A 22,620-nucleotide genomic window follows, 5' to 3' on the forward strand; every position below is an offset into this window, starting at 1 on the left:
ACATGGAAAGGAAATATAATTCATCCAATTCACAAGAAAGGGGACCGAAAAAATCCAGGGAATTACCCTCAGATCTCCTTAATAGATGTCAAAGCCAAGCTGTACGCTTCGTGCCTATTGGAAGAGCTGCAGGACTGGGAAAAATCAACCAACATAATACCTAGGTTCCAAAGCGGCTTCAGACCAGGGATGGGGACATCCACAAACCTAACCACCTTGGGCCTGCTAATGGAAAACACCAAAAAAAAGAAGCAACAACTATATGGGCTATTCTCGGGCTCAAAAATTCCACGGAATCGACAATTCTCGCTCCGGTGCCTACTCGAATCACGGGGTCACACTCTGCAACTCTGGGCAATAGCTTGCTTAATCTCCACTACGGCCCCTCGCGGCGGGATGCCTGGCTTTCACCTTGTGGACACCCTGCCGGGGTTTCTCACAGGGGAATACCAGGACGGGTTCCCTAAGCAAGCGCCAGGATGCCCTTTGGGTGACAGGTTTGCGCTATATAAGTACACCTACATTTACATTTACATTACATTTACATATGGATGTTTCGTGGACATAAAATCAGCTTTTGACCACGTAAGTAGGTCAAGGCTTTAGAGCAAGTTAAGAAAGTAGGGGATGCCAGATAATTTAACAAATGCAATATCCAGCCTGTACAGCGAAACATGGGCAAAGGTGAAACAAGGGAACGGGACCAGCCTTACAAAAAAAATCGAGACACAGGATGGCTTAAAACAAGGCTGTGTCCTTCCCCCCAGTCTTTTTAACCTATACCTAGCAGATATCGGACGTAATTTAGAAGCTACGGAAAGCCATCCCCCAAAAGTTGGCAACATTCCTGTACCAATCATGCAGTACGCCGATGACATAGTTCTACTAAGCAAAACCCCAATAGGTTTGCAACGCTTGGTAAACATGTTATCGGCCTACCTAGCACAAGAAAACCTGGAGCTGAATAAAGACAAAACAAAAGTGCTCCGGCTTGTGGAGGGGAAGAAACTTAACTTCAGATGGTCAATCAACAACTCAGTCCTCGAAGAGCAGGCCTCATACAAATACCTGGGGATGACCATTGAGCAGGGCAATACAAAAAAAAGGCACATTCTGGTACTAAGAGGGAAGGCGCAATCATTAATTTACGCATACAGGCAACTGCAAAAAACAGTGGGCGGCCCAAATTACACGCACTTACTTAAAGTAATGGCCGCAAAAACTATCCCCACTTTATCTTACGGGTTAACTGCATGGCTAGGAGGGGAATCAACAATTTTAAACAACTTACAAAATAAAATATATAAGGTAGTCTTCAATCTGCCACACTCAGCTGCACTAGCCCAAGTTCGCTTAGAATTTGGCTTGCAGAACCAAGAAATTCGCTCAATGTCCACGTTCGTAAAATTGTGTCACAAGCTCCGCTCTGCCCCAAGCGAGTCAATGGATAACATCTGCTGGAAGGAAATAAACTATCAGGAAGCCCAGACCAACACAACTCAATGGGGAAAATATCTTAGTGCGAGTTTGACCACACTGACCCTGCATGAAGTATGGGGAAAAAAAATCGACCATGTATACTTCTGTAAAGTAGTAAATGGACTAGCAAAAAAGGCATAAACAACCTTAACTAAAAGGCGACATGCTTGGACAGTAGTTATCTCATACATCAACCAAAAACCGCAAGGATATCTAGCCTTGCTTTACAGCCAACATCTAAAAAAAGCTTTTATAGCGTACCGAATGGGCATGCATCTAACAAAAGATTTACGGCCCTCCTGGAAACAACAAACCGAAAGTTCCAACTGCAGATTATGCAGATACCAGAAGGAAACACTGATGCACTTGTTATGTACGTGTCCGGCCTTACTGGCTTTAAGAAGAAGGCATCTACGGGCAATTTTTATCACACTAAAGATCCGCACTTGCAGACAAGCGGTGATAAGTTGGCTAGGAGGTGCCTCACCTATTCTGTCATGCCGGGGAGTAAAATTTATGGCCAAGGTAACAAAACTGATACAGGAAACTGAACAGATAAAGGCACCCACCACCTAGTGCAAACAGTGACTAGGGAAAGAAGAACGTGGTGGTAGAAATGTCATTTAGCGAAAACCTCGCCCCGGACACACACATTGTGTTTTAACGAAAGACATGTCCAGAGAGGTCCTTTTTGGGACAGAACATTTTGACTCTTTATCGTCAAGAATACATGTCATTTTATTTTTTATTTAATTCTCTCTCTTCTTCTTTTCTGTTTTTATCTATTCAAATATTGTAAAGATTTTTATTAATCAAGCAGTAAATATTGATGATTGATGATGATTGATGATTCAAGAAGCACACATGGGACAGGGTCTGAGGCACCAAGAGATCTTGAAATCTCTAATAGAATTACAATCAGAATACTGGTGGCCGGGGATGACCTTGCAAATTTATAACTTTGCAATGGATTGTCCAGACTGCAACAGAGATCGCAGTTGTGAACCGGACCAGACTGTTGCCAGGACACCTTTATTAGAAAGCATTAGGCGATCTATATGCAGAAATCCAGCCGGAGAAATGCGTCCCCATAATTATTAAGACTAGATTCACTTAAGATGTAGACACCAGCCCTCGACTGACGCCAGAACTGTTATAAAAGAATTGAGAGTCTTTATCGGCACATACGCAATTAGCATGCTACATTCTGACCAGGGTCCTGTGTTTAGCTCTCGAGCTTACAAAATGGCCATGGCCAGCATGGGCATTGCATTGCGGTACTCTTCTCCCTTCCATCCTGAGGGAAATGCGGTAGTGGAAAGAAAAAAACATGACATAAAGCAATTTATAACGGCGAGGGTATTAGGTTCGGGTGATGGGTGGGTCAAACATCTAACAAGTGTCCAACGTAGTCGTAACAATCTGCCAAGAAATTCTCTAAAGGTCTCACTCCATACGAACTATTGTTCAGCACTAGAATGCAAATCCAGGACTTAGATTGTCAGACTTCAGTGGTGAATAAAAAAGCCTTTGATTTCAAAGACCGTTTGGCTGATTTACAGGACTTAAAAGAAACAAAAAGAAGTCTAAGTAACATAAAGTTAAAGCCAACGATCACTGAAGAAAAACCACCTGTCCCAGCAAGACCTGTCTGGATTCCAAAGATTGGGGATCTGGTCAGAGAAAAGATCGCGGTGAAGAAGGAATTTGGGCCTTCTTACAGAAAAGTAGTACCTGTCTTAGCTGTCAGCGGAACAAGATCAGTAGTACTACCGCCCCTTGCTGGTAAAAAGGAGAACAGAGTTGTATCCATCGACCTGGTAAAACCACAATCATGTGGCCAATAATAAGTAGTAGGCCCAGTGGACTCCCAAGAAATAGCAGAAGACCAAATCTTGCTACAATCCAAGAGGTTCAAACTGAGAGACTTATCACTTTCGATAAACCTGCAGTGAATAAAAAAGGACTATGCAACAAAGCCATGGAACTTGTACCTCTTGAAACCCAAATTACAACAGTTCGTCAAGAAACACCAGTCTACGATGATGTAGCATCAGACTATGTTAATGAAACAAAGAAAGATCCAAAGACTAATGAAAATCCGGAAGCAATTCCAACAATTGACAGAACTGCATCTGGGTACTTAATCAATTTCGATGACTTTTCTGATGATCCAAGTGAACATGAAGAAATGCCAGCGACAAAAACTTTCAAAGAAAAAATGACTGAACTTTTTTACCAACTAAAAGAAACATATCTGATTTCACCATGGATTGAATTTTGGATTGTGTTAGGTGTACTTTTCCTCCTGCTTTGGCTCATCATGGTTTTATGTTTGGGTAGATTTATTGATGGAAAATATATTACAATGGACACAGTAAGTCAGAACATCAACTTGGTCCCAAAGCCTCACAGATCCTCTCACATCGAGAAAAGAGAACTGTCATCAGTGTACATCACAGCCAATCCAATACCCGGTGGGGTAGCATGGGACAAAACTGATTATGAAATCTATGGCCCGATTGAGCTCCTGAAATATCCACATCAGTTCAAGGTTTCATTAAGTGACTTTGTGACACCAAGTACTTTCTCTGATGATTGGGACTTTGAAAATATTAATAATATGATGTCAGATTTAGTAATGTCAGCTAAATTCACAGAACATGAATATTTACAGGGTTCATCAAATTATGAAGATTTGTATTGCTAGGATCATTTTGGTCATCACTATTTGCATAAATCTGCTCAACCTAGAAATGTTTTTACTCATAACCAATGGGAACATTGTCCAACTCCACCAAAAGGCAGCTCGAAAACATTTTATGAGAAATTCCAATACTTCTCAGAGTTTAACAACAGTGATCCAGAAACGTTTTATTGTAAAATGTTAAATAAGACAGGAATGAAAACAATGTTGACAAATACTAAATTGATTTATTCTGAAAAATTTTATGAAAAAATGTCTACAATTGGTTTTGAATTTTGGAAAAACAACATTGAAACAAAAACCATCTTGGGTACAAAAGACTGGCAGGTACAAGGTCTAGAAGCATTATTTAGAGCCTGCATGATCCCAGAACAGATAATATTCCTGAATGACACCATTCAGCAAACAACCTGTCTTGGTTTAGCCAAGATAAAAGACTTAAATAAACCGTCTATTCCAAAGCCCATACCTGATAGTAATAACACTACGGATGTGGAGATAGACGTATCCCATATTTTACACCAAAACAGAACAAATCCTGATTGGAAAAAATGGTTGATCTGGCCCACAGACACAAATAACTGTCAAGATAGATTCCTGAACAAAATACAGGGGTTAAAATAAACCAGGCCAGACGCAAGATATTCCCAGAGACAACATCCAGGGATAGTTACAACATACAGTGTAGGGAAACTATGCCTTGAGTGGCTACAAAAATCCACACTGGCTGAAATTAAGCAACACTTGACTTTACTTAAAGACGGTGCTGATTTGCGAGATTTCATACTGGGACCTCGCAAACAGCGTCAAAAACGTTTCATAGCGGCTGGTATATACGCAGCTTACAACGAAGCTTGGAAAGTAATGCAAACTGAAACAGCAGAAAAAATACGAGAAATTGATCGTATTCATTTGGAAAAATCACTTTCTGTAGTGGACAATGGGTTAACGACTCTGTCCTCCAGAATATATTCACTGGACAGCATTGTATCATCTGCTATTGATATAATAGAGCAGGACTTACTAATGTTACAACATGGTCAGTCCCAATTGCGTTCTATTGTACAGCTAGGCTGGACGTTGCAAAACCTGCGTTCAGGCTACGTGCCATGGCGTCTAATCAACATAACGTCATTATTTTCTATCTTTAACCTTACTGATAAACAAATCAGTTTGACACAAAAAGGAGCAGACTATACGATTCTGAGCATTGAAAAACTTGAGAGATTACCATTGACAATGTCAGAGAGACCTGTCATTGAATGGATAATACACGGAACAATTACAATTCCGATAACAACTTTCCAGTTTCAGTATTGCCAAAAATATATACCAGCAGGCCTGTATGAAAGGTTGGGTAAAGGATACATCAAATCAACCTGGAATTTACCTTATACACACAAATGTTATAGTGAAGAGAAAAAAGAGGTATTTCTTAGTGGTAACAATTGTGAAAAATCACTAAGCGGTACACTTCTGTGTCAAGGTATTAACTTGCATGGAGCCTGCGAGGGTTCATCAAATAACCTTTCATGTCACCTGCACGGCACTCCAGCAAAACAAATAGAGCCATTTTCAGACAGCTTTCCAACGGCAGTTATGTTCTAATAAGTGACCACAGCTGTTGTGGCATGGTGCCAGGAAAAGCCTATCTCGTAACGGTTACTTCCAGGGTAATTTGCTGTATGCAAGTATTGTATCCAAACAGCAATCCAGACATGGAGGCGGCAATATGGCCTTCTTTGAATATCTCTTCTATTCGAATTGATACTTTAAGGAGAATGACGTTTATTCTTTTACAGACAACTGTGCCTTTAACCACGTCCAAAGAGACGTATGATCTGCAAGTTGCAAGGAAAGCGGCAGAGATACATTCCCTTTTATCGACAAATTGCCCCGTGCATTTCGTAGAAATGTTAGGTCAAATCTTAAACATGTCTGATACCAGTGGCATCGCACATGTATTTAAGACAATTCTTTCGGGACTGTTAGCACCCTTTGAAACAGTTCTGGGCATTTTCCCGAATTTTGTGCATTCGTTATTAGGCGGCCTGCCTCTTCTTTTGGGACTCGTAGCAGGAATTTTATTTTTGATCCCTCTGCTCCAATATGGCAAGCCAAGCCACAGACAAAACTCCAGCTACAATGGAGTCCACGCATTAGCCCGGCTAAGAGATCTAAGTACTACCTGGTTTCTTTCATTCAGACCAATCTGGCAAGATTGCATCTTACCTGTGCTTCGATGTCTGCTATGCGGAGAAGAATGTGTGTTGGACGTCTGTCTTACACTACCATCAGCAGTACCAATGGATGTCGATACTTTGCTCGGTCCGGTAACGACTCATGCATTGTGTTGTCCCCAGCGGCTACCTATTCTGATGACGGCATTCATTGAGACTTCACCATTACGAGTAGGTGGCTGTGAAGTACGAGATGAAAGCAGCACCACACAGGTACAACCTTCTGTGAGCATTGCTGATCCAGACATCAATGATAGCAATCATTCTCACATATGCACAATTTCAACTTTCTCGAACTTGGTCGAACTTTCACCTGATGTTGTAGACCAATTTTTCGCAAGCCTGTCTGATATGATGTTCTCTCCTAACAACGAGAATAACTTTAAAGAAACAGCGAGCACACAGTGTTCCCTGAACTCTGAATTCGGCCTTCAGTTTTTGATAAACAACACTACTGAAAATATTTGGAACTATTTTTTCCCCTGAAAGCGAAATGATTTTTCCACTTCCAAAGTATTTACATTTTTTCTGGCACATTGTACTCTGCTTACAGTAGAACTCTTCTTAGAGAACAGAGCTTCTATTTTTAGAGACAATATTTTACCTCAGCCTCTAGCACATATACAGTATTGTATAAATATGTGATGAAATGGTCTCGACATTCTCTTCTGTATTAAGAGCCATTTCATAAATGTAGTTTTCGCAAATTCATTCAGCTGATATATATGCATTTAACTGAATGATAACACTGCTTGAAAAACGTACAGTATAAATACTCATTTTCGTGTATTTACCATATACCATTTCAAATGCAATTTATGTATTTTTGGGTGGGTTGGAAAACACACATGCATCGTTATATGTTTAATATTGCTGATTATTTAGTAATGATGGACATTAATACGTGGAGTGGGTGTTGTGATTCTATCTAGGACCCTAATTCGATATTCCCGATTTATGCCCTTATATGGTTATAACAAATAATATCCTTATACAGGCATAAGAATCATATCCATATTTAGTAATAGCCAATGCAGTCCAAATACGGCAAGGCTACTCCCATAGACTCCTAGAAAGTACAACGCGTTCTTTAAACAAACCAAGCCTCCAGCAGCCCAGGAAATCCCCCTGCTTTTGTTTTGATTTGCACAAGAACTCCTGGAGTCCAGAAAGAACTGTTAGTTCATAGTGAAGTCTTATGTCCAACCTTACGTCAAACCAGGCACCTTCCAGGTATAAATATACCAACGTTGCCTTAAGCAAACACACGGTGGTTTGGAGCAGAGCGGCTATCTACTTGCCCGACGCCCAGCTGATGCGAGAGCTGAAGGAAGCCGACCCTCCCATTTGACGCACTGAGAGAGACGCTGTCTTTTCTCCTGCCAAGAAATTCCAGCTCCGGTGTTTCCAGTCACCCTTGCGGGTTGCTGGGAGATCGAGTCCTGAGAGAGAGATACAAGACCTCCTTCATTCTAGAATCAAGGTACGGAGCTGATTAAAACCTTAAGAGAATTCTTGATTCAGATTCTTGGCAAAAACCAACTTAACTTAAACTGCAACTTACTTCCTCCTTCCCACGTATTAGGCTTAGGTCAGGTACACTGGGGTAGGCGTATCATAGAAGCACCAGTTGAGTACGTTAGTTAATAGTCAGTAGAGACCTAGATGACCTCAGTCCTACGTCTAAACTGCTGTTTATGTTATTCCAATGTGCAAAGCCTATTGGGAAAATAGGAACTACACTACACTTCAAAAGCAGAACACCGGCACACAGCAGGTACCGGTGGAGAAGGCGTGAGGTTGCAAGGCATAGCAGCCCCTGAATGCTCGAGTATCAGTGAGTAGAATGTTTGAAGGGAGCATGAGTGCGAGGAGCGATAGCGGCATCACCATGCTAACCATGCCGTCTTTCATATTTCTTTACGTCTCGAGTGACCCACAGACCGATTCTCATGGGGCAATTTTCCCGCTCTTATGGGGTGAGATAACTTGTTATTCTTGCATATCAACACAGTGACACGAGGTTTGCCATCAATGGTAATGCTAGCAATAGCTTTTTATATTCTCTATATAGAATATGCGCAGAAACTATATTACGCTAGACTTTATTATAACTATGGCATATGATAATATCACTATCAATCATGTCAGTGTACTGCCCGTTTCGACAGAAGAGTCATAGCCGTGAAATTAACACCTTCCATTTCAGTATTGTTTGTTTGTCATGAATACGTATATATATATATATATATATATATATATATATATATATATATATGCTGAAACCATTGGCGATGAAGAAGGAAGAACTACAAGCCGAAATGCATTCGCCCTATAATTGGTTTTACCTGCAATAAAGAAGCCTCCGCTGTCTCCCCTATTGTGGCCTCTTCTTCTTGCTTGTGGAGAAGTTTCTTTGTATATATGTATATATGTATATATATATATATATATATATATATATATATATATATATATATATATATATATATATATATATATATATATATATATATATTCACTGAAAAAAACATAGGTTTCACACCAGTTATAGTTAGGAATTAGCATTTAAAAAACCTATTAAATTCACTGAAAAAACCATAGGTTTCACACCAGTTATAGTTAGCTGGAAGTTTTACTCGCATAAAACCATTGAAATTCCCACGTTATAGTTAGTTGGACTCACTATAACTTGCGCGTGCAATGCACTGCTGATGACGTCACATTTTACATCACTCATGACATGGTCAGTGACATCACTCATGACATCACTGATGACACCATCCAGTGAATGTGTGTCTTTCTGAAAAATAAATATTAGTGAGTAATGTTTAAATATTTAAATATATGTATTAGTGTTTCACTTTGCGTATAAGTGGCTGCATGGGTTGGTGAGTAGCTACATGTGTATGTACATGGGTTATTAGATGTTTTTTTTAGTATCAGTATGAGTGTCTGTATGGTTTAGTGGGGGTATTTCTTAGCACATAGATGCATGAATGACTGACTCTCTCTTTGTATGTGTTTTGAAGACAGCATATGTGCAGGACTGTATGGGTGGATGAGTGTGTATATGTCTGTGTTAGTGAGTGAATGACTGTCTTATTAGTGTCTTTATCAGTAACTACATATGCTTTAATCTAGTATATGTGAATATTGATGTATATAAGTGAGTATATGTGAGAGTGAGGGATTGTAAGAGTTCCTGTTTAAATTAGTATGTGTTTCTATAAGTGATTGTTTAAGAGAGTAAGTATGTGTAAGTTTTCTTAGAAGTAAAGTGGTAGTGTGTATATAGCTGTATATGCAAATAAATGGATGTTCAATAGTTTATTTGCATGTGTGAGTATGTGTATGAGTAACTTTTGGATGACTGTCGTTGTGTAAGAGGATATATATGTGTATCACTATATATGATGAGTGAGTATATGTATGAGTGACTACATAGAACTGTTGGTGAATGAGTGGATGTGTATATAGATGGTGGAATTACTGAATTGGTTGTTGTAACTGGTATGGGTATCTCCATTTTTTTGAACATTTTAGTTTCTATTTTTGAATATGTGTTTCAAAGGTTACATTGCAGTGAAAGGAGGTCTGTCACTCTGTCACAAGGATGGTGTCATCAGTGATGTCATGAGTGATGTCACTGACCATGTCATGAGTGATGTAATATGTGACGTCATCAGCAGTGCATTGCACGCGCAAGTTATAGTGAGTCCAACTAACTATAACGTGGGAATTTCAATGGTTTTATGCGAGTAAAACTTCCAGCTAACTATAACTGGTGTGAAACCTATGGTTTTTTCAGTGAATTTAATAGGTTTTTTAAATGCTAATTCCTAACTATAACTGGTGTGAAACCTATGGTTTTTTCAGTGAATTTCAATGGTTTTTTAATAGCAAATCTCTATACGTATGAAAAGTAATATTTTTTATAACCAATTTTATATTGTATAATTATGTAATAGTTTTTTTTTGTTGTTTTTTTTTTGCCCAGGGCGCTCCTGGGGCGCGTACCGATGCGCTCACCGGTAAGCGCAGTGTTACGGTGGCTTGTTTGCTGGGTTGTTTGCTGGCACCATTGGATTTTCTCCTTTATATCAATGTTTTGAACACTTTTTTAGACACTCATGGGAAAGACATGACCATGATAAAATCAATTCCTGTACCCTTCCCACTATACGCGGACGGCGCAGTGCTAATGGCCTGTACGGGAAATGGGCTAAAAACACTTGTTGGCCTTCTTGTCAACTTTATGGATGGGTTGGAGCTGGAGGTGAATAGCAGTAAAACACACTATATGGTATGTGGGAGGAAAAAACTCTAAAACTTGAACTATTGTTATTAAAGGTAATCAGGTCACTCTGGCCCAATTTCCCTTATATGGTGGTTACATTTGATTCTTTGAACAACCAGCTTACATGTTTATCTAAAAGGTGTTCCCGTTTTTCTTTAGCATGTAGTGCCCTTTTTAGATTTTCCAAACAGATTGATAACAAACCCATACTACCACTTTTGCAGATATATAAAATAAAATGCCTACCTGTAATTTTGTATGATGCAGCTATTTGGGGATATTGTAACGGTAAGATTTTACAGCAAGAGGAGAATCGTTTTTGTAGGCAGCTGCTGGGCTTGGCTCCCAATAGCTCATTTTTGTTTGTACATGACGTATTGGGCCTTGACTACATGGAGGATTCGGTGAAGTTGGCTCCCGTGCTATTGTGGATCTTTGTATGGTCTGTGCATCATACAGGATTTAACAGGGATGTGAGTGAGGACTGCCTAGGGTGTTATTACAGTCTCAGAATTACATGGCTGAGTTATGTGGAGTCTGTTGCTCATGCCTTGGGCTGCCCCAACCTGTTTTATAAGCCACATCTCCTCGGTAAGAGGGAGAGAAAAGTAATTGGAGATCAGTTTTTAAAGTATCTAAAGGAACTTAGGTATTTGGAAATGCTCTAAAGGGCGATCGCTAGTTTGCTTCTGTCCCTTCAAACTGTGGCGGGCCCTTAACCTTATCTCCTCACTGTTACCACCCGTGGGAAAGATCACTTCAAACTAAATTTCGGGTGGAGTCTATTCGGTCATTTATTGGTTTTCCCCTGGGACAGTTTGACCCAAATACAATCAAGGTGTGCCCCTTTGATGGTTGCTCACCGCAGACTTTGGAGCATTTGGTGCTGTTTTGTAAATTGTATGACTTTTTACGTTACAGTTTCGGCCTGCTTTTTTATACTTATAGCTATTACCTGATCATGTAGTGATGCTGGCAGTCTCCTCATTTTTTAATTGTGCCTTATATTGAAATAAGCTTATAAATTCTTAATAATGTCATGTAAATCTTTGGGCTGTGTGGGAATAGTATGTTGGCGCGTTTTTAGCATCTATTAATTTGTTATCATGTTGGTTTTTATCAAATATATGTTTCTGTATTATGGTTTTAACTATTTTAATCGTTTTTTCTTTTATAATTATATTGTATAATCGCATACAGATTAATTCATTAACTCATTCAAGACCTTTAGCATGAACATCTTGAAAAAAAGACAATGTGGAGGATATGCTCATCAAATGTATTTCCCTGACCCAAACTTCCCATTTAAAGTTTCCGAGCCTAAGTAGTTATAAGGAAGACGGCAACAATGAGATCCTTTGGGTGCAATAACTTGGTTGTCCTGTGGAAAGAAAGAGGGTGAGTCATGCCATGCCATCCTTGAGGTAGAACATTGATCCCCAAGAGGTGTGTTCACCGTCAAGGAGGTCCAGAGATCTTTGGGACAAGAGGATTCTGGCAGCTCCTCCTCATATGTCTGCAACTGAGTTTTGCAGTATACCAGGTCTCGGATCCACTTCTTTACAGTGGGTGACGTTCTGGCTCCCCAGCATTGTGCCACCACCCTCTTTGCAAACAAGGTGGAAACTGCGACAGTTCGCCTGTTACAGGGCTTGAGGCTCTTGACATACCCCAGTAGGCAAAGCTCAGGAGAGCAATCCACGGGCTCCAGCACAACATCAGATAAAATGGCCACCACTTCCATCCAAAAAGCAAACACCCTCCAACACATCTAGGCAACATGAATTAAATCTGCATCTGCCGCTCCACATCTCACACAGTTAGAGGTTTCCTTCAGGCCGTATTATATAGCTGCAAGGGGGAATAGTAAACCTGATGCAAGAACTTGAAATGTATAATTCGGAGAAAACAATTAGCCGTGAGGTGACCAGTAAGCTGACAACACGCAGTCCAGACCTCCGGCGCGATAGGAGCACCCAGCACCAGCTGCCAGCGCAAACAAGAGGGGTGTACCTCCACATCGCGCTCACGCAGGTAGGCATTGTACAGTCTCGTAACTAATTTCTTTCAACTCTCTCCCGTCAGCAGCACCTGTAGGGCTCGCAAAGTGGTGAGCTCAGCAGGATAACCCGGATACGTTGTGCGGATAGCCTGGCGAACCCGAATATATGTAAAGTTGAACATGAAACCCCGCTCGTAGCCGCTCTGCACCTCTTGTAATGTTTTAATTCTACCCTCCACATATAGATCACCCAGCCTGTGGATGCCAGCCGCAGCTAATTCTCGCAAAACAGGGGCCGCCGAGATTCCAGGGTGGGAAAGTAATGGCAATAGTGGCGCATACAGATAAGAAAGCTGTGCCCTAGTCGCCAGCGTTTGCCAGGCCCATGCCGTGCACTGCGTGGGATTAATCTCGGTCCATGGGCCACTGCCTCTATAGTCATGTGTGGCTGATACCGCGGTGGGAATTGCCAGTAAAGTGCAAACTGCGCCAGGGCCCACAGGTAGTAGAGGCAAAGGTCCGGAGCCTCAAAACCTCCTCTTCCAAATAGCTGCACCAGCAGGTCCCAGCGGCACCTTGGCTTCTTGCCGCCCCACACAAATGAGAGCAAGACAGACTGGAGAGTGCAAAAGAGCGCTATATTCAGTTTGAAAGGAGTGTTGATGAAGAAATATAACAACTTAGGTAGAAACACCATTTTCACCACCACAATCCTGTCCGCCAGAGAGAAGGGCATGTGTGTCCATCTCGCAGCCTGTTCTGAAATACGGGTCACCGTGCAGCCATAGTTTTCAGAGATCACGATGTCAGGATCTCTATGTACCCAAACACCCAGGTACTTCGCAGGGTCAGTTGTCCAAGGTAGTGGAAAATCCAGCTCCACCTCTTTGGTGAACGCGGATAGGGGGAACACCACTGACTTGGTCCAATTTATCCCCAGACTGGAGAAGTACTCGAATTGGACATATTCCCTAAGTAGCGCAGAGAGATGGACCTCGGGATCCCGGACATATAGCAGCATGTCGTCTGCATAAAGAGAGACAATCAGTGGCCGCTGTCGGAACCGCAAAGCAGCTGCAGCATGCCGCTGCCGCAGTTTGCAGGCGAGGGGCTCCAGCGCTAAGGCAAATAGCATAGGCGACAGTGGGCAGCCCTGCCTCGTGCCTCCTTCGATGGGAAGCAATGAGGAAACCCAGCCGTTAACTCGCACCCGGGCGACTGGGTCGCAATACAGCACTCGGAGCCACTGCAGGAAAAAAGGGGGAAAGCCCATCCTTTCCGGTTCTGTAAACATAAAGGGCCAATGTAGAGAATCGAAAGCCTTGGCCGCGTCAAGTAATACGGCCACTGCCTGAAAGTCCGGCTCAAAATAGTGCAGAGTGGAAAATAGTGTACGCAAATTATGAGTAGTGGAACGCTCCATAACGAATCCCGATTGGTCTGGTAACACCAGCAGGGGAGTCAAGGGCTGCATTCTAATAGCGATCATTTTTGCCAGGATCTTTGCATCTATATTGATCATAGAGAGCGGTCGGTACGACCCGCACTGATTCGATGGCTTATCTGGCTTCAGAAGCGTGACCAGCAGGGCCTCACGGAGTGAAGGGGCAGCTTCCTGCTCTCGTATGCTTCCGCATAGACCTCCAGAAGCCGTGGGGCGAGGTCTGCCACATATGCCTTATAAAATTCGCGAATGCAAAAAAAACAATTGATGGTCGAATATTGCACAATGGCAAAACCTTCATCCCCAGTCACAGATCTGGGTTTAATCCATCGTTATTTTGCTCACCACACCACCTCAGTTCAGACATGGCCATATGCAAATCAGTCTTGACCCTGTGCCTCATGGGAACAGTCCAGCCCGAACTGATAAAACATGTCTTCCCTGGACCGGAATCAAGCATCCTAGGACCGGTTTCTAGCTATCAGCCGTCATCAGTCAGGATAGCTTGATTTCAGTGACATGGAGAGCAACACCCGCCCCACTCGGGGTGACAAATGCAAAAACAACAATTGATGGACGGAATGTTGCACAATGGCAAAACATTCACCCCCAGTCACAGATCTGGGTTTAATCAGTCGTTAATTTGCTCACCACAACACCCCAGTTCAGACATGGCCATATGCAAATCAGTCTTGACCCTGTGCCTCATGGGAACAGTCCAGCCCACACTGCCAAGCCATGTCTCCCCTGGACCGGAATCAAGCATCCTAGGACTGGTTTCTGGCTATCAGCCGTCATCAGCCAGGATAGCTTGATTCCAATGGCACGGAGAGCACGGGACTCGCGTCTGAGCATACAAATGCAAAAACAACAATTGATGGACGGAATGTTGCACAATGGCAAAACATTCACCCCCTTCAATAGCCTGTAGGCTTTTCTGCATGGCCAGAAGTGTGGATTCTAAATTGGGGGTGCTATCTCCTTGCCCATCCGCCTCAGAATCAGAAGCCGCCTTCTGCTGTACTCTGCCTGATTTTCACGCCTCAAACATGAGGTGGGACTGCGACTTATCTGGCTTACCCATACTGATTGGTAGGAGATGCGAAGCACTCAGTTCTGCCAGGGGGATATGCCAGTGCCACCCAGCGCAGATAGGCAGGGCAGCTGTAAAATGCAGCTCACAGTGATATAGCAGCAGCCCTCAGAGGTATTGCTTGTATTATTTTGTCCCCACTTTTTCTTTTTTTCCAGTTGTCTTCCTTCCCCTGTTTTCCACTATAAGCAAAGGTGTGAAAGTGTATAGGAATGGGCCAATGTCCTTCAGAGATAAGGCAGGCATGCAATCTAAGCACAACTGGCAGTGCCCCAGACACCAGGAAATGCATGCCCACAAGTGGCTATGAAACAACAGAAATCACAGCTGGCCTCAGCACAGGCTGTGCAGCAGTTTTCAAGGCTTTCGTAGCAATTCCACGGAGCACAGCCACATCCACCACCCAAGCAGCAACTGCCCAACAGTCAGGGAGAGCTGCTAGTAAAATCAAGAGTTTAGCTGTCGTGGAGCCAATCCTAGGCAGCCAGGTAGGGTCCGCCACACGTTAATAAGCCCCCAGGCCTTGGAATCACTAGAGCGGGAGCCACCGCATCTCGTAGTGCACTCCCCCAGGGTACGGCAGCCGGTGGTGGGGACCCTAAACAGGAGCACAAAGGCAATGCGCACAGGCCTCAGGCGACAGGCCGCGACCCGGGGCCGAGGCCCACACCTATCTCCGCAGCTGCGGGCCAAGACCTAGACCGCACCCACCTACCTCAGCCCGCCGCAGGCACCGCCTCTCCACCGCTCTCAGTGTCCGGGGTCCGCAGGGGGTGCCGGTTTCTCTCCGCCACCTCCACGAGTTCAGGCCGCAGTATCAAGAGCGCAGGCGAATCTCCGTGAGGAGCAGCCCCTGCTGCCCCCTCTCCACAGCAGGCCAGCTCACGCCGCTTCATCTCACTGGGAGCACAGGGTCCTTCGCAGCCCAGGATCGCAGAGACTTCCGCCATGCCGAGCAGCGCCCGGGCTCCCCCTCTAGCACGCTCACGCCGCCATGACGCACTCGCCGGGGGTGAAATCGCCCCATCCAGTTTCTATGCACCACAGCTTTCAGAAGGCTTGTTTTGTAGCGCAAACTGTGACAGGTAAGGTGCTGCACATTAACAGCCAACAGAAAGGGTCGGATGCCTCTATATATGTCGAATATTTGGCGGATTGCGGATCAGCCGGGCAGAGCTGCACTAAGGTGCGGCTATCTTGCCTGGCACCCTCTAGCGCCCCCGTCTGCAACACAGTTAATGTCACCCCGATCACCAAGCTCCCTCCTGTGTAGCCAGCCATCTGAGCTGAAAGGGCACTAAGGACCATCACCTGCTCTGTGTTGGGCGCATACACACTGCCCAGCATCACCTCCCTCTGTACCAGCCTCCTAGTTACCAGGACGTACCTGCCCTCACTGTCGATCCTGGTACTGATGTGGTGAAGGGGGACCCCTGGTCTCACCCATATCAACACTCCCTGGCATACGCTGAGAAGGTAATAGCGTATATCCGACCCCTCCATCTTCTGCGCAGTTTTTCAACTTCACTGCTAATCAAGTGGGTGTCTAGCAAGAGCCCTATGTGAACATCGCTCCTCTATAATTATGCATACACCTTGTGCCTTTTACCCATAGATCCCATCCCTCTGATGTTCCACGTTATGAACTTTAATGCATTATGTGTGGGTGGCCTCTTCGATAATTATCCACCGTGTTGTTCCCTACTGTGCTTCCACCCATTAATTCTCCTTGCCTTACCTACCCACCTCCCTCCGCACTTAGAGCATAAAAGATAACAACAAAAAATCCCCATTGGACAAGTCTCCGACCCCTGAACGGTCTGGCTACGGCCATCCGCCCAAACTGCAGATAGGACTACATCAGCAAGTAAAGGTCCCAAACCAGTAACTTGAGCACCTAAAGGGAGCGTGGCAGTCACCATAGATAACCAATGCAAGATAATGAGATTTGCATGTGGTGCAGCAGCCTTGAGAGGCCGAATTGGCCTCAGCCCAGGAACCCATCCGGCCGGCCCCCCGCCTCCCCCTGGGCCCTCAGCCCAGGAGGGAGGACAAGATAAACAAAAAAGAGGAGAGAAAAGGCACCAGACAAAATACTAAATAATCTCATCCGCTGTATTCGGGGTCACCACTGGTAGTTTTACACTACTGCTACGAGACGAGTCCCAGGCCAATCAGACCCCTTCCTGGATCCCGATCTCTTCTCCGACGATGATCTCCTGCTCTGCATCATGTCTGTCACAGCCTTCAACTCCACAGCACTTTTCCTCTCCGTCTGCGAGAGGCTTGATTTCTTGGGGATTCCCCACCCCTGTCGTCTCCTGAGCCTTTTCCCAGGTTCTCGATCCCTAGGCAGAGTCCTGTCTTCCGCGTGGCAGTTAGGATTTCCGTTCTGTAGAAATACATCTTCCCATCCAACATAACTCGCAACCTGGCAGGGAACATCAATGAATACTGAATCCATTCCTCCCTTAACACTCTCTTAACTTCCAGGAAGGAAATGCACCGCCCCTGGACCTCCAAGGTATAGTCCGGGAAGAGGGAAACTCTACTGTTTCCAACCATATACGGACCCTCAGAACGTGCCTTTTGCAGGAGATTATCCCTATCTTTGAAGTGGAGGAGTCTGGCCCCCACAGGGTGTGGGGGTCTCCCGGGGCTGGCAGCCTAGCCGGTACTCGGAGCGCCCTCTCCAGGGTGTAGTAGGGCAACAAAGCCTCTGGAGCCACCATTTCACAGGGCTAGCCCTCGAAGTACCTAATCATGTCATCTCCTTCCACTCCCTTAGGCAATCCTTGGACCCTTAAATTATTCCGTCTATTCGGCCCTTCCGCATCTTCTGCTCTCCTCTCCAGCGTCCGGATTCTGCTATTTAGGTCCCCCATTTGGAGTGTCAGTGCCTGTTGCACCGGCGCTATATCTGCCAGGGTGGTTTCGGTCAACTTCACTCTGTCCACCAGTTTGGCATGCTCCGCTCTCAGCAGGCCCAAGCCCACTGCCACAGTGCTTATGTACAAGTGGAGCATTGCCTTTGTGTCGGCGATAGCCTCCAATATTTTGGACAGTGGCTGCTGAACCGGGTTGTCAGAGGAGTCGCTTCTTGGCTCCTTTTGTACTTGCTCTTGCGTGGTGTGTTCATGCTCCAGGGTGGGCCCTGTTTGCTTCCCCCTAGGCTTACCTATTTTATGAAGGGGGCGTTGTCTGACAGAAAGTTTGGCCTGTATCCCCCCTCGGATTTTCAGAGTCTCACTGTGGGCCCCTTCAGAACACTGATACCACGATACTTCTTCTGATCTCACTCTCAGTGGTCTTCAGCTTGCGTTTTGCTCTCCCCTCAGGGAAACCAAGAATCCGTCTTTGCAAATGTTCCCTGGCCCTTCTCTCTCCTCCAATCCTGTAGGCCTCCAGCCCTGTGTCATTCTGTGCTTTCAGGTTTGGGCCTCAGGTAGACCCTTCTTTCGCTGTGCCCCATTGGGATGTAACCTTTGTTCACCTTGTTTGTTGTGTAGTGTAGTTCCTATATTCCCAATAGGCTCTGCACATTGGAATAACATATACTATAGTTTAGACGTAGGACTGAAGTCGACTAGGTCTCTATCGTATATATTAGACTTAATTGTGAGTGCCAGCTAGCTCAGATGTCACTAGAAACTTTCTCGAATTCACAAGAAGGAATTAGTTTCTGACAACCGCATAAACATGACAACTTTGTTTCTAGAGTTGCGGAAACAATAGATAACTATTTTACTCATTCAATCGTGCATGCTTTGTTTCACCAGAGGTGCTGAGAAAATAGAGAGATGGGCGTTTTCAATAAAAAGTATTTATTGAACAGTCTTCTTTCTCAAGCATATGAAATGTACTGCTACAATCGTAATACTGATAATAAAGTACAGGGTATATAATACGAACAGTAATATAAAGTAGTACTGTAAAAGCATGACATGGTTTCTAAGCCATAAATTGCCTTAAAACAGATAAAATACATACAGTGATAAAATGATGGCTAAAAGTACTAAACTGGTGCTTCTAAAATACACCTACCTGGTGTACCTGACCTAAGCCTAGCACAGGGGAAGAAATAAGTGAGGAGTAGTTTAAGTTTAGTATTTTCTGCCGAAAATCTAATCAAGAATTCTCTAAGGGTCTAATCAGCTCCGTACCTTGGTTTAGAATGAAGGAGGTCTTGTATCTCTCTCTCAGAACTCGATTTCCCAGCAACCCGTAAGGGTAGCCTGGAAACACTGGAGCTGGATTTCTCGGCAGGAGAAAAGACAGAGTCTCTCAGTGCGTCAGCTGGAGGGTCGGCTTCCTTCGGTACTTGCTGCTGCAGGGTGTCGGGCAAGTAGTTAGTTGATCTGCTCCAAACCACTGTTTGTTTGTCTGGGCAAATCTAGGCATATTTATACTTTGAAGGAGCCGAGTTTGACGTGTGATTGGACTTAATAACGTCATAAAAGACTCAGTTCTTCGAAAACTCCATGATTTCCTAGATAAATTAGTATTCAGGCAAGGGGATGTCCCTAGCTGCTGAAGGCGGGTTTATCTAAGAAATCGTTGTTGATTCTTGGAACGTAGTGGAAGTAGCCATGCCGTATTCGGGCTGCATAGGCTCAGTCTAAATATGGTAAGGATTTCTATGCCTATATAAGGATTGGATAATGTATACCTATTTAAGTGCATGAATCCGGAAAATTTACACTAGGGTCCTAGATTCATTTACAACACCCACTCCACGATTTAAGTTCAATAAAACTAAACGTATAAGCACTGAACATATCGAAAGCTCATGTTAACAATCCCACCCATAATACAAAATACAATTTGCATTTGAAAAGGCTTGTTGAAATATAACGAGCATAGACTTATATGTACAAACAGTTCTCTATAGAAGCCTAGTGTGGGGAATTCATTCTGTTATTCATACAGTATAAAATTACATTCATGAAATGTCTCTGAAGTTTACAGAACATTTTTCGAGAGCATCCCATAGCATAATATTTCGCTAATGAAGATCAGGCCAAATATTGTCATTTAGGTAGTTTTCAAAAGAAATCTTGTTCTCTAAGAATAGTTCTACTATAAGCAGATTACTCTGTGCCAAGAGATTCTATTTTGGAAAAAGTTCAAATTTTTATCGCAGAAAAGTTCTCAAGTTAGATGGTTTGTTTATAAACAATAAAGGCCGAATTTCAGAGTTCAGGGAACGCTAGGTGTATGAATCAAAAGCTATTCTCGGTGTCGGGAGAATACATCAGATCGTCTAGGCTGGCAAAGAAACCGTCCACCATAGTAGGTGAAAGTGGAACCAATTCAGTTAACAAATCAAATATGCATGGATGAGGATCATTGCCGTCAGCGTTAGCAATGTCTGTAGTAAGCGGTACCTGTGTTCCTGTAGTTTCTCGTATCTCACCCTCAGTTAGACTTGCCGGTGAGACCTCAATGAATGCCATCAACAGAATTGGCAGCCGTTGGGGGCAACACGATGCATGAGTTGATTTGATTTGATTTGATAAAATTTATAATGCGCAAGACAATAACCCGAAGGTATCAAGGCGCCTAACAATACCATCAAAAAGTTGAAACATACATCCTTACATATAGGCTTGCAGAAAAAAGCGAGTTTTAAGAGCACTTCGAAATTTCTGTAGGGAAGGCAGGGACCTACGGTCAAGGGGAAGATCATTCCACCATTTGGGAACTAGGGTAGAAAAGGCCCTGCCGCCCCATTTGGCCTTTCGTGTGCGGGGAACTGTCAAGAGCGATTTCCCTGAGGAACGTAGGCTCCTTCCGGGAATATAGAGGGAGATGATGGAACCAACTCCCGAATCACTGATTTTTGTGATGGCTCTATAGGTCATACCTATAGGTCATACATAAAGCCTTGAACCGTACTCGGTATTCTACCGGTAGCCAGTGCAGTGTTTTCCTGGCCAACGTGGCCGATGAGCGTCTGGGAGCATCCAAGACAAATCTGGCTATAGCGTTCTGGACCACCTGCAAGCGCTGTAGCAGGCTCCTGCTTAGCCCTACATACAGCGCATTGCAGTAGTCCAGACGTGAGCCAATAAGTGCGACCGCTATTTGCTTTCTAGATTGAGGGGAGAGGTATTTCCTAATCCTTCGCAGGGTGTGAATCAATCCCCAACAGGTGGAGATGGTTCTACTCACCTGCTTGCCCATATCCAGGGCAGGGTCTATCATCACCCCAAGGTTCTTAGCCGATGTTGTGGGGGAAGGAAACTCTCCCAGCGAGTCAGGCCACCAGTTGGCTGACCAGATATTCTCTTTCCCTCCGAACACCATTACCTCAGTCTTCTCCCCATTCAGTTTGAGAGAATTCTGGATCATCCAGTAACCAACCGCCTCCATACAAGATCTAAAATTGGAGGCAGTTCGTACATCTGAATGAGAGAGAGAGACGAGGATTTGGGTGTCGTCTGCGTAGGAAACTACCTCCATCCCGAGTCGTTACCGGACCTAGCAAGGCGTCAACATCCGATGGCAGGACTGATGGAAGTGTAAGACAAATGTCCAACACGCATTCTTCTCCGCAAAGCAGGCATCATAGAACAGGTAAGATGCAATCTTGCCAGATTGGTCTGAATGATAGAAACCAGGTTGTGTTCAGATCTCTTAAACGAGCCAAGCCAAGAATCTGTGTAATTCTCTCACAATACCTCATGGCAAGGAGGGTTCCTTCCATTGTAGTCTGGGTATCGTTGGTGACCGGACTTGCCATATCGGAGCAGAAGGAATAAAAATAGAATTCCTGCTACGAGTCCCAAGATGAGAAGCAGACCGCCGAACACAGACTGCACGAAATTTGAAAAAATGGCGAGGACTGCTTCAAATGGTGTTAACAACCCGAAAAAAATCGTCTTAAATACATGTGCGATGCCACTGGTATCAGACATGTTTAATATTTGACTTAACATTTCTGCGAAATGTACTGGGCAGTTTATTGATAATGATGCATGTATCTCTGCAGAAGTCCTTGAAACTTGCAGATTATACGTTTCTCTAGACGAGGACAGTGGCACATTTTTTGCAAAAGAATGACTTTCATTCTGCTTAAAGTATCAATTCGTATAGAAGAGATATTCAGTGAAGGCCATAATTCCGTCTCCCTGTCTGTCTTGCTCTTTGGATACAATACCCTCATACAACAAGTGACCCTGGATGGCACACTAACGAGATAAGTATTTCCTGGCAACATGCCACAACAGCTGTGGTCATTGAGCATAACGTAGCTGCCATTGGATAGCTGCCTGAAAATTGGTTCTATCACTGTAGAGGGAGTACCGTGCAGGTGGCAAGAGAGGTTATTTGCAGAACCGTCGCAGGCTCCG

The sequence above is a fragment of the Lissotriton helveticus genome, chromosome 2_1 (assembly GCF_964261635.1).
Source record: "Lissotriton helveticus chromosome 2_1, aLisHel1.1, whole genome shotgun sequence".
Taxonomy (NCBI): Eukaryota; Metazoa; Chordata; class Amphibia; order Caudata; family Salamandridae; genus Lissotriton; species Lissotriton helveticus.